The sequence below is a fragment of the Mustela putorius genome, unplaced genomic scaffold, assembly GCF_011764305.1.
Source record: "Mustela putorius furo isolate JIRA1106 unplaced genomic scaffold, ASM1176430v1.1 tig00003853_pilon_pilon_pilon, whole genome shotgun sequence".
NCBI lineage: Eukaryota > Metazoa > Chordata > Mammalia > Carnivora > Mustelidae > Mustela > Mustela putorius.
In genome coordinates this window covers 63,611,636-63,625,258 of record NW_025422005.1, presented here as the reverse complement: position 1 = coordinate 63,625,258, position 13,623 = coordinate 63,611,636, and positions in this window count along the sequence as shown.

Genomic DNA, 13,623 nt, shown 5'->3' with positions numbered 1-13,623 from the left:
GGGGCAAGATCTTAACTGTCCGCCAGTGCTGAGTAAAGGGTGGTTTCTTCCTTCAAGAAACTAATCAAGCCCCTGATCAAACCTTTAGGTTAGGGAATATCTGGAGAGAAGTTCAGTTTTCTAGCTACATGCTTCCATATGAAAAACCTCAATTAATTGATGCTTTTGGGGACATTGAGTTCACAAAGTTCAGTTTCTTCCTCTCCCTGGGGTCTTTGGAGAGAGCAGTCGACAGAAGTATAAATTGTGTTCTGCTTTGCTCTTTGCCTCCAGGGCAAGCTTGTGGTTTTTCCACACATCCACTGAGAGTGGCTGGGCAAGTCTGTTGCATCAGAGCAAAGTACTACCAGGCCTGCTCTCAGCAGATCTCGATCACCAGTCTCCAATATCGGCTCTTATCAATAATCCTTCTGACTTTTGGACCTCTCTCTTAATTGATTCTAAACTTGGTCTCTTTTTTGGTTCTGAAATTAGGAGAGAAAGGGAGAGGAATGTTAAGGAATAACCCTCTCGAACCCTTACAGATGCATGTTAAGAGGATTTTCCCACTCCTTGAGCCCAGTCTGATTCACAGGGTGCACCAGTGATGGTGCAAATGCTACACCCCACAAGGCTGATTCTGCGAGGAATGTAGGCCTCCAGTGGTAGGCATCTCCCTAGCTGAGGCTGTGATGTCATAAACTTGGGAGGGGAGTGTAATGCACTTGCCTGTTTTTTTAAGAGTTATTTATTTATTGGTCAGAGTTATTTATTTATTGGTCAGAGAGAGAGAGCACAAACAGGGGGAGCATCAGAAGGTAGGAGAGGGAGAAGCAGGAGCTGATCAAGGAGCCTGATATGGGACTTGATCTCAGGACTTTGGGATCCTGGCCCAAGCCTGCGACTGAGACACCCAGGTGTCTCTATAGTGAAATGGATTATTAGTGAAACTTAATTTTTAAGTGATACCCAGAGAAATTTCCAGGGTTTCACATGACTCAGTTTCATCCTAGTGTCTCATGTAAAGAAACATAATCCAGCAGCCAAAAAAATAAATAAATAAATCTATTTTTCAAGCTCCATAATAGTCACTTTATTATCTATTTATTTATTTATTTATTTTTTATTTTCAGCATAACAGTATTCATTATTTTTACACCACACCCAGTGCTCCATGCAATCCGTGCCCTCTATAATACCCACCACCTGGTACCCCAACCTCCCACCCCCCGCCCCTTCAAAACCCTCAGATTGTTTTTCAGAGTCCATAGTCTCTCATGATTCACCTCTCCTTCCAATTTACCCCAACTCCCTTCTCCTCTCTATCTCCCCATGTCCTCCATGCTATTTGTTATGCTCCACAAATAAGTGAAACCATATGATAATTGACTCTCTCTGCCTGACTTATTTCACTCAGCATAATCTCTTCCAGTCCCGTCCATGTTGCTACAAAAGTTGGGTATTCGTCCTTTCTGATGGAGGCATAATACTCCATAGTGTATACGGACCACATCTTCCTTATCCATTTGTCCGTTGAAGGGCATCTTGGTTCTTTCCAGAGTGTGGCAACCATGGCCATTGCTGCTATAAACATTGGGGTACAGATGGCCCTTCTTTTCACGACATCTGTATCTTTGGGGTAAATACCCAGTAGTGCAATGGCAGGGTCATAGGGAAGTTCTATTTTTAATTTCTTGAGGAATCTCCACACTGTTCTCCAAAGAGGCTGCACCAACTTGCCTTCCCACCAACATTGTAAGAGGGTTCCCCTTTCTCCACATCCCCTCCAACACATGTTGTTTCCTGTCTTGCTAATTTTGGCCATTCTAACTAGTGTTAGGTGATATCTCAACGTGGTTTTAATTTGAATCTCCCTGATGGCTAGTGATGATGAACATTTTTTCATGTGTCTGATAGCGATTTGTATGTCTTCATTGGAGAAGTGTCTGTCCATATCTTCTGCCCATTTTTTGATATGATTGTCTGTTTTGTGTGTGTTGAGTTTGAGGAGCTCATTACAGATCCTGGATATCAACCTTTTGTCTGTACTGTCATTTGCAAATATCTTCTCCCATTCCGTGGGTTGCCTCTTTGTTTTCTTGACTGTTTCCTTTGCTGTGCAAAAGATTTGATTTTGATGAAGTCCCAAAAGTTCATCTTCGCTTTTGTTTCACTTGCCTTTGGAGACGTATCTTGAAAGAAGTTGCTGTGGCTGATATCAAAGAGATTACTGCCTATGTTCTCCTCTAGGATTCTGATGGATTCCTGTCTCACGCTGAGGTCTTTTTTTTTTTTAATGATTTTATTTATTTATTTGACAGGCAGAGATCACAAGTAGGTAGAGAGGCAGGCAGAGAGAGAGGTGGAAGCAGGCTCCCTGCTGAGCAGAGAGCCTGATGCGGGACTTGATCCCAGGACCTGGGATCATGACGTGAGCCGAAGGCAGAGGCTTAATCCACTGAGCCACCCAGGCGCCCCTGTAATAGTCACTTTATATAAATTATCTCATTTATTTCTCATCACATTTTTGTAGGTGAGAAAACACACATGCACAAGAGCACACATACAGACACACACACACACACACATAACACACACAAATAGAGAATGGCTACCTTGTGCTGGGTACTGTGTGCTAGGTGTCCTTGCCTTCTTGAAGTTACGGTCAGGTGCGTGGAGACAAGGGAAGGAATATAAATACCATATATATATAACCACATATATAATATAATTCCATATTTATATATCATACATATATAACCATACACGGTAGCTAATAGAGAACCCAACAAGGCCTGGAGAGCAAGGAAGGTTTCCTTGAGGAAACCATATTTCAACTTAACCCTGAATTTGATTTGATAGCAAAGCCTTTTAAAACCCTAATTAGTTGAGAACTGTTAAAGTCATGAATTTAAGTTCCAGAAGACCTGGATTCAAATCCTAGGGGGTTTTGTTGTTGTTGTTGTTGTTGTTGTTTGGTTTTCTTTTTTTCTTTCTTACCTTTTCTTTTTTTTTTTTTTTTAAACTATCTGTGTTAAACCAACTAATTTTCAGTCTCACTTTCTTAGAGTGGCGAAGATGATGATGATGGTGGTGGTGGTGGTGTGACGATGACAGCGATCTCATAAGGTAAGGACTAAAAGTGATTAGGTACGTAAGCATTTAGCTCAGTGTCTGGCATCTGGGTTTTCTTTTCTGCTCCTCTTGCTCTTGTCCACTTTCTCCTTCGTCGTAGTTGAACAGTCTTTATTCTGGTTCCCAAGAGCCTGACTGTTGACCTTAAAGTCCCCTTCCTTTTGGAATGTCCCTGTGACATGGGACATTTGTGCAGATGGGATTGCTAGAGGTACATTCTCATGCCCAAACCCCCTCAAGTGGATATGTAGATTAGATGACCACCTTGCAAACAGAAGATCCATTTCTTATGAGATAAAGCCCCTCACCATGAGCCAAAGATTAAAAACCAGCAAACAAATAGGATTGCTTATCTCTGACAGCATCCTCTCCAGCTGGCCAGTTTTTCTCAGCCCTGATTTCTTGGGGTTTTACTTTCCCTGGGTAAGTTGCAGACTTCTGCTCATTGCCACAGGTGATGCAGCTCCCTCTGCTTGCTGTGCAGGTTGTGGCAACCTCACGGAGCCTCCCCACCCAGGACACAATTACTGCCAATTGCACTGGGATATTCTGTGGGAGAGAATACCCTGTTACAAAACACACAGAGGGAAGCAAAACACTGATTATTTAATTTGCATTGTTTTTCCATGAATCTAAAGAAACTCCCTTCTGCAAGAAGCATGGACACAAAATGATTAAGACAGAACAACCAGAATAGAATAAAATAAACCTATTTGCTTGAAAGAAAAGGGTTGGGGGGGGACTCCTGGAAGCAGAAGCAGTCATAAAAAACAATGTTATTTAAATAATACTATATCTCTCCTGCCTTATTATTCTGATTACATTCAACTAATCTACAAAATTGAAAGGTAATGAGCAGTATTTCCTTAAAGCACATTAAATAATAGTGTCAAAATGCAAATTTATTCATTAAGTATAGATGAGTGTGTTAAATATTCATGAGTTGTTGCTCACAGTATATAATTAATCCCATGGTCTTTGTGTCCAAAGCATTGAGAGGATAAAGTGTTGCACCACCACTGTTATAAAATTATATCACTCCCCAAAATACCCCTCGAGGTAAAGGTTAGGCATGTAGCATATCCCAATATGGAACTTCATTTTATCAATACAGTATATTGTATTTTAATAGGGACATGGTCATCTGATGACACAGATTTATTTTTCCAACTCCTGCTGTCTGATAATCTAAGTGGAAAATAAATATTTCAGGCCTGAAGAAGATCTTGCTTGGTTTGAATATACTAGATCTTAGATTCTCTTTGTTTCTGACCTTGGGCAAGTGGAAGCATTTTATAAAAGTCCCCTTATTAAACAGAAAATGTCATGTTTCTACCTCCTTTCCTACTCTTCCTTCTTCTCTTTCTTTCTTCTTCCTTTCTTTCAGATTAGTCCTTTAATTTTGGATGGAGCACTGTAGCTTTACAATCTTTTGAAAATATGGCCCATTTTCTCTACATGGCCCATCTCATCTAGGGCCATATGAAGTTTAAAAATCATTTCTCTCCCAAAATGGCTAATGTATCTTTCTGAGTTCTGGAAAGTTAAAAACCACCCACTCGTAGTGTTTCTTACTTACTTTCTAAGTTACTTGTATTACTGTTTATTTTGATTCATGAGTAATGTTGGTCTCTGAGGAACTCATACGTACAAAATAACAAATGAAAAAAAAATCAGATTTTTACCAAAAGTCAAAAAAGCTGTAAGTTTTATTCCTCCTTTTATATCTAAGTTTATTAATAAACTTTATAGTGTTTGGAAATTTTAAAGTTAGAAAGCAGGTATTTCCAATTCTGTGACTTATCAGTAATAAACTAGTTGTGCATAATGTCTTTTATGTAAAACTCTATAAATATATTTTTATGTCTGTTTACGGATTGAATTCTTGTTCTCAATTCCTTACCCTCCCTATATTATACTTTTACAACTCTACCCTTTGGCATCTGATTTTTGCAGTATATTCTCCAGGAGTAGCCAAAGCAGATTTTTCTGCTCCATTGATGTGGGACTTAGTCATATAACTTGTTTTATCCAATGAAATGTTGGCAGAAGTGAAAGTGGGCCAGCTTAAAGCCAAGGCTTTAAGAGGCATCATGTACTTGTACTCTCATTCCCTTATGCTTTTGTCATTCACCACAAGGAAAACATGTCCCAAGGAGCTGCTAGTCTAAAAAGTATGAAAGGAAAAATAGATCTCTCTTAGGCTGGCCAAGACCAGTTGAATTCCATACAAACCTTAGCATACCTGCAGATCGGTGAAGGTGAACACAAATGTTATAATAGGCTACTAGGTTTTAGAATATGTATGTGTTAGTAAGAATACACAACATAAAATTCACCATTATAACCATTTTTATTATTTATTTATAAAGATTTTATTTATTTATTTATTTATTTATTTGGTGTAGAGAGAGACAGCGAGAGACGGAACACAAGTAAGGGGAGTGGGAGAGGGAGAAGCAAGCTTCCCACTGAGCAGGGAACCCGATGTAGGGCTTGATCTCAGTACCCTGGGATCATGACCTGAGCTGAAGACAGATGTTTAATGACTGAGCCACTTAGGTGCCCCCATTGTAACCATTTTTAAATGTACAGTACTGTATCATTAAGTACATTCACAGTGCTGGTCAACCATCCCCACCACCCATCTCCAGGACTTTTTCATGTTCCCCATCTGCAGCTCTTGATCCATTAAACACGTGTTCCCTTTTCTTCCTTCCACCAGCCCATAGCAACTACCATTTTACTACTTCTTTCTATGAATTTGATTATTCTAAGAATCTCATATAAGAGGAATCATATAATTTTTGTTCTTTTGTGACTGGCTGATTTCATTTAGCATGTCTTCAGAGTTGATCCATGTTGTAGTTTGTTTTCAAATTCCAATCCTTTTTAAGGCTGAATAATATTCCACTGCACATGTATACCACATTTTGTTTACCCATTCATCAATGGACACTTGGGTTGCTTTTACCTTTTGGTTATTGTGGCTAAAGCTGTTACGAACATGGCTGTACCAATGGTACTCCAATGGGACTCCAAATAGAGTCCAAAAGGACTCTATTTGAGTCCCTTTCTCTTCTTTTGAGTATATACCCAGAGGCAGAATTGCTGGATCATACCATAATCCAATGATCAATTTTTCTGAGGAGTTTCATACTGTTAATGCTGTTTTTCACAGGTTCCGGATCATTTTATTTTCCCACCATTTCCCACATCACTTATCATGGCAGCTTCATTTGAATTTGTGACTCCTGGGAAAGCAGAGATGTGTGGGAGCTTGGGACACTTAACTTTCCCAAGTCTCCACATGCCATGTGTGGCAGTGGGCAATGCAAAGTAGTGGAAAGTATCTAAGATTAAAAGTCCAAGGATTCTGAGGTCAAATCCTATTTCTGTCTTGGTATCTTGGTGACCTTGCAAAACATCTCAACTCTTCAAAGGCTCTGCTTTGTTATTTATAAAATGGAATTACCCATATTACAGGGTTATTGTGAAAATTATATATATATATATATATATATATATATATATAGATATGAAAATGCCTAAAGGAGCACATGGCAAAAGGAAGCCCTTATATAGAGAGATCCCTTCTCCTTCTGCTCCCCCAGACTGTCAATGTTTAACAAGGACAACAGCAGCAGCAGCAGCAATGATAATTTTCATCTTTTGAGTGTTTATTGAATGCTAAATACTGTGTTAACTATTTTACAGTCACTCTCAAGACCCATGATTTCCAGTAATCCCTGGGTAGTCTTCCTATAGATATTCATGCAGTGTCCTTCTTCAAATTTTTGCTTAAAAGTCATCTTCCCTGTGAGACCTATTTTGACCATCCTTTTACTTGGGTTTTCTCTCTGTCATTCACTTTGGATAGATTGTATTGCTTCAGAATCTATTTCTATAGATTCTATGTCTCCAAGTTTACTAGTTTTTTTCTTTCTCAATTATCTGCTGTTAATTTCATCTAGTATCTTTTTAATCTCATATATTATAATTTTAATGCCTAGAAATTTAATGAGCCTTTTACATATATTCTATGCTTTACTTGACTTTTTTTGAACATATTCAGTTATAAGAATTGTTTCAATATCCTTGCCAGCTAATTCCAATACTTGTGTCAATTCTATATTGATTTTATTTTATTGATTTTTCTTCATATTTTCCTGCTTCTTTGCATTCCTAGTCATTTTTTTATAGAATGCCTGATGTTGTAAATTTTACTTTGTTGGGTACTGGATATCTTTGCATATTTATAAATAGTCTTTACTTTTCTTCTGGAACACGGTTACTTAGAAGCAGTTTAATCCTTTCAACTTGTTCTTAAAACTTGTTAGGTGGGACCAAAGCAATATCAAGGGTAGGACTAATTATTCTTCAATCAGGAACTTTCTGAAAACTGTACTCAGCACTCCATAGATGATGAGATTTCCCAGTCTTGCTGATAAAAATGGCCACTATTCTTGTCCCTGTGTGAACCCTGGCAATTGTTCCCTCTAAACCGTTTAGGTAGTGAGCTCCTTTGTCTCAAAAGTTAGTGCTCACTGGAGGCTCTAGGGAGACCTTCTGCAAATCAACAAAATTCTCCATCTGTGTACTTTTCTCCTGTCTGGGACTCTGTCTTGCCAACTCTTACCACCTTGGTCTCTCTAGAATCCCACCTTCTTCTTCTTTACTCTGGGTAACCACCAGAATTTGTTTGGGTTCCCCCTTCCTGAGAAATAGCCTGGAAACTCTTTCAAGTAGTAAGCTGGGACAATAATAAAGACTACCTCATTTGTTTCCCATTTCTCAGAAATTACTGTCCTTTGTTCCCTGGTGTTCAGTATCTTGAAAACCCATATTTTATTTCCTTGGTAGTTTCAGGACGAAAGGCGAATCCAGCCTTTCCTTGTCCTGGTCAGAAGAAGTCTTTAATTATTTTTAAATTTTATTTAAAATTTTATATATATATATATGTATAGATACATATATGTATCTATACATATATATATATATACATATATATATCACAAGAAAGGTCAGAGGACTTTATTTTTGTCATTTATAGGTGGGGAAAGCCATTTTTGGCATGTGTATTGGTCAATACTATTCAGATTCTTTATGATAAATTTGGGAATTTGGAACCAGACACCACAAGAAAATCTGGAACTAATCATCTTTTCTGTAAATAGCACACCATCAACAGCAAAAGATAAAATAAAGAATGCTTTGGTTTTCCCTTATGAGTGTTTGGAGGTGGAAAGGGCAGAAAAACATCTGGGTATAATTGGAGTTACCAGAATGCAGGACCGCAGACATGCAAGCTAAATTTCAGGACATCTTTTATCATCATCAGTTTCAAATTATTAATAAGACAAAAGAATACACTGTGTAAAGCATTAGAATAGGATGGTGTCATTGTGAAGGACATCTCTTTGAGGTATCATGATCGATGGAAATGAACAGTAACTACAGTCATTCTTCACTCTGGAGTTGTGAGACCATAGATGCCCAGACTGATCAACAAAAGGCATCACTAAGCAAGGCTACATTTGCGTGGTCTTCAGTGGGTAAGCTGAACATGATTTGCTTGGTATAACATGATAAGGCTATAAAGTAAGATGAGGGTACGGCACCTAGAATTTCCTCACATAGCTGGGTGTGGAGGTAAGGGTGGGGAAACATGTGGGAAGGCACTTCTGTCTGCCTAAGTATTACTGGTAATCCAGGGACATTTCTGGTATTTGAGAAGTGATCCTAGGTTTTTTGCTTACCTTTAACCATGTGCCTCATCCCATATGTTTATATATTCAATTCTGCTTTCATAATACAAATTGTAAAGTCTCACCAAGATGAATACTTGACTGTGAACAATTCAATTTGGTTCTATCTCTTGGATATAATCGACCAGGTAATTTTTTGGTTTCCTCATACCATATATAAATGATTCACATATGGCAGTGTGGAGGGTAATAATGATAGTATTAGCAGGATACGTACGGGATTCACTATAGGCCAAGTTCTTTATATGTATCAATTCATTTAATCATGACAATAGCTACAGAAATTAGATATTTTGGCTTTGTATGTGAGGCTTGAATAGATTAAGTAACTTGCTCAAAGTCATATACTTTATGTGTAGTGAGATCTGTAAAGCTTCAGATACCTCATCTAACAGTGTGCATGCTTATTGGATTCCCCTGAGTTGTTGTCAGTGTTAAGCAAGATATGGTGTGAAGAGTTCTTAGCTACAATGCCTGACACAAAGTAAGCACCCAGTACATGATAGATAGTACTACCTTCATTATCATTAGTGTTTTGTTCAACATCACACACTTAGTAAGTTAGAGCCAGGATTTGGAAACCTCTTCTTCTGGTTCCAGAGCCTAAGCTTTCTAACTGCTCTTCTGACTGTTTTTAATCTATTTCCCACAGGCTTTGGTGTGATTAGAGGCATAACTTCAATTACTGGTAGGTAGATCTGACAAACAGGAAAGTTGAAAAGAAAAAAGGAAGATAGAATCATAAAAGAGAAGATCCACGGTTTCCAGAGGAGCTAGCTTCTTCATGAAAAGTTCTCTGGAAGTTCTTCCTGCTTACTCAAAACTTGAGATAAGATAGTGTTCTAAAAGCAGACCAGTAGATGACTTAGCAACCAAAGAGGAATTCATAGGATGCCATCAGAAATTCTTGTGGTTATCAGTCAAATTGGAAACATGGACTAGCCAGATGCAACAGTAGTCTATCATGACTACCAACTGGTCAGCTCAATGAATAGCTAGTATGATTAGGAAGACCAAGAAGAGATGTGACAGTAAGGTCATTGCCTTGTGACCATGCAAGGGTGGGGTTCCCCAAAGCTTCCTGGTGGGTTCAAGGAGCATAAAGGAAATATAATCCTTAAAAAAAAACCAAAGCATTAAACCAAGAGATCAGTAGTGGTGGTGGTGGGTGAGGTGGGGCAGGGGGAATACAGAGGTAGTAACAAGAACATTAGTGGGTTGTGCTCCACCTCTGGTCTTTTGTAAGAACCAGTTCATCCAAGTGCACACAAAAGCTGATAATGGATGATGGTTGCTACTTGAGGAATTGTGTGAGGGTTTCTTTCCATGTACCTGATTGATCTACTAATCCCTGTATTTTTTCCCATATATTTTATCATTTTTCTTGGCTTCCCAATATCTCCTCCACCCCCCTTTCACTTTGCTTACCTGTTGAGCATTTTTCTCAGCTGACTGAAGTTCCTATCCCCTTTGAAGCTTTACCTATCTCTTACCCATTGCAATGTCCTTGTGGTCACATGATGGTAAGAGTTCCTAGATTCTGGCAAGGCTGAGCCTTTGAAGCAGAAGCACCACCACTTGAAGTGATCAGAAGCCCTAGGGGTGCCCTGGAGTCTGAACTTTGGGGCATTGGGCTCTTAAAACAACTTTGCACTAAAGTTCTAGTTTGATTCTTCTCTGCCTCTTCAGGTGCTTCCTCACCTCTCCCTCTAGATCTTATGCTCCCTGGAAGAAACTGAAAAGAGTTCAGCCTTCATGAACAGTCAGGCATGGAATAAAATTCTGCTCAGTTGCTGATCAGCAGTCTGATCTTGAGCCATTTACTTGACTTCTACGAACCTTACTTTCCTCATCTGTAAAGGGGGAAATGATAGCACTTACCTCACAGAGCTGAGTGAAGATGAAAGGAGAGAACTCCTTAATTTTTATGCTTGAAATAACAGCTTTCAATTCTTGCCCCTTTTAATATTACTTATTAATTGTCCCTTTCTTCTTCCAGCCCCATCACTTAGTTCTGTTATCTTCTTCCTCTAAATCTTCCTTTTTAACACTTTGAGATTATTATTCAACAAAACCCTCCTCTACACTCTTTTTAAAATGTGCATTTTATTGTCAAATATGATAGACATACAAAAAAGTCCAGGAACTCTAAGGGTATATTTAATAAATTAAACAGTGGGTAACAGTATAGCTCTTTCCAGGTCAAAAAAACTCGGACCTCATGCTTCAGAATCCCCTATATTCATCACCCTTTCTCAGAGAGCCTCCATCACTCCCTTTCCCTAACTGAAGAATCACTTCCTCCTCTCCATACAGGTTTCCTTCTGGTTTTCTGAAGGGAAGTCATGGCACTTGTTGTCTGCCAGGAACTCCCATAGGAAAGAGTGGGGAGAAGGAACTGAGGGAGAAACGCAGAAAGGATGAGAAAAACCGAGCAAATAGAAAGCCTCTTCTAGGGAAAGTCAGCATTCCAAATCACCTGTGCCCAAGCTAACTCTGCTCTGATCTTGGGGCCTTGTCCCTTCCTAAGGAGTTGCATCAGGAGAACTCAGGACCTGGTGATGGAGCTTTCTGGCAGCACCAGCTCTCTGTGCCTGGTGGATTTCTGAGTTGTACCACAGGTGAATCTGTCCAAAGAATGTGAGGTTTGCTGAAAGCAGCTCCAGGGAACTGCCCTGGGAGGAGTTTATAACTAGGTTGCATTTCAGAATAGTGCTGTAATCCCGGAATGCATAATTAATTTAAGGGTGGACTTTTACTATTTCCTGGACACAAGGTAAGGTATTTAGAAAGCATTAACTTTATTCTTCCTGTGTTTATTAGTAATTATGTCATATACTTCTATTTTAAAATGTTTCTAACTCCACAAACTGATTATTATTATTACTTTATGGTGTCAATATTCATTACTTACATATTTATCCCCTCTATTGCTTTTTTTTAAAAAGATTTTATTTCTAAGTAATCTCTACACACAACACGGGGCTTGAGATCGCAACCCGAGAGTTGCATGCTCTACCAACTGAGCCAGTCAGGCCCCTCTCCGTTGTTTCCATTTCTGATAGATTGCTATTTTCCACCTTAAAAAAATACTTTCTTATTTATTTCAGCCCAGATATACTGGTGACAAATTCATTTATGTGAAAATGTCTGTTTTTGTTCCATTGTTATAGGGTATTACCCCTGGTTATAAAATTTAAGGTTGGCAGTTTTGCAGATGACATTGAATTATTCTCTGGTGTCATTATTTCTATCGAGAAGCCACCTGTCAGTATTATTTTTGCTCTTTTGAAATTAATATGTTCTTTTTCCCTTTGGTTGCTTTTAAGAACCCCCCCCAACACACACTTTTTTTCAGTTATATTATGGAATGTTCATGTGTTGCTCTCTTTGTATTGGTCTTCTTTGGAGTTTAAAGTACTTTTTGAATCTGTGGCTTGATGTCTTTTTTGCTTAGAAAATTTCTTGGTCATATGTTTTCAAATTTCTAACCCTCTCTTTCTTAGACTTCAGTTACATGTGTATTACTCTTTTTCCTGTGCTTCAGCCTGGATATTTACTACTGACCTATCTTCCAGTTTAGTCCTCTTTTTGGCTATTATCTAGTCTAAATTTGAACCCATCTCTTGAGTTCTTGTTTTGTTTTTTGTTTTAGAAGTTTACTGTGGTAGAAATTTTTTTTTTAAAGATTTTATTTAGAAATCACAAGTAGGCTGAGAGGCAGGCAGAGAGAGAGAGAGGAGGAAGCAGGCTCCCTGCTGAGCAGAGAGCCCGATGCGGGACTCGATCCCAGGACCCTGGGATCATGACCGGAGCCGAAGGCAGCGGCTTTAACCCACTGAGCCACCCAGGTGCCCCTACTGTGGTAGAAATTTTATTTGATATTTTGGTTGTCTGTTGAATTATTCATCTTGCCATATATTTTAAAAAACAGATTAGACACAGTTATTTTTACTTCGTGTATGATAACTCTAATATTTTATTTCCCAAAAGTTCATTTCCATTGTCTGTTATTTTCCTTGTTGATCCCTTCCATTAATTTTTAAAAAAGATTTTTATTTTTTTAATATTTATATTTTGCATATGAGAAAATATGAAATGATTTTATTCTGGGTCCTACTGGTTTCCTTAAAAGAGGGGTTTTTGTTTGGTTGGTTGGTTTGGTTTGTTTTATTTGTTTTCTTGGCCGGCAGGCTGGGGGTAAATCACTTTAATTCAATTTGAGATTAAGATGGTTAGACTCCAGTCTCATGTGGACTGGTCTGTTTCTTGTTAACCTTTTTTCTAGTGAGAAGTCCTTTAAGGGTCTCAATTGGAAGTCTTAGGTGTTTGTCATAGCTCCTTCTCTTTGATAGGACTTCAGTTTTTTACTCCCAAGCTCCACAGACTGTTGAAAACTTTGCTTAGTTTCTTAGTGTCTCAGAGGCTGCCTGCAAATCAGCAGGTACTTGGAAGGGAACAGTAGAGACAAATATCTGGCATATCTTTTTATTTCTCTTCTCCAAGGATCTTGGTTTCTTGCACTCTTGACAGATCCCCAGGGTTTTCCAACAGATTTTTTTGAGGGGGTTCATATTTTATCCAGCCTTCCAGATTCTTGGCAGTGAATATTGGTCTTATACGAGTTAATATGCCATCACTGGAATCAGAACATTTTATCATGCTTTTGAAGGTGTAATATTTGATGTAAATATTTTATCTTTATTACTAGGTGGTAAATTCTTAGATGAAAGCCCCATTT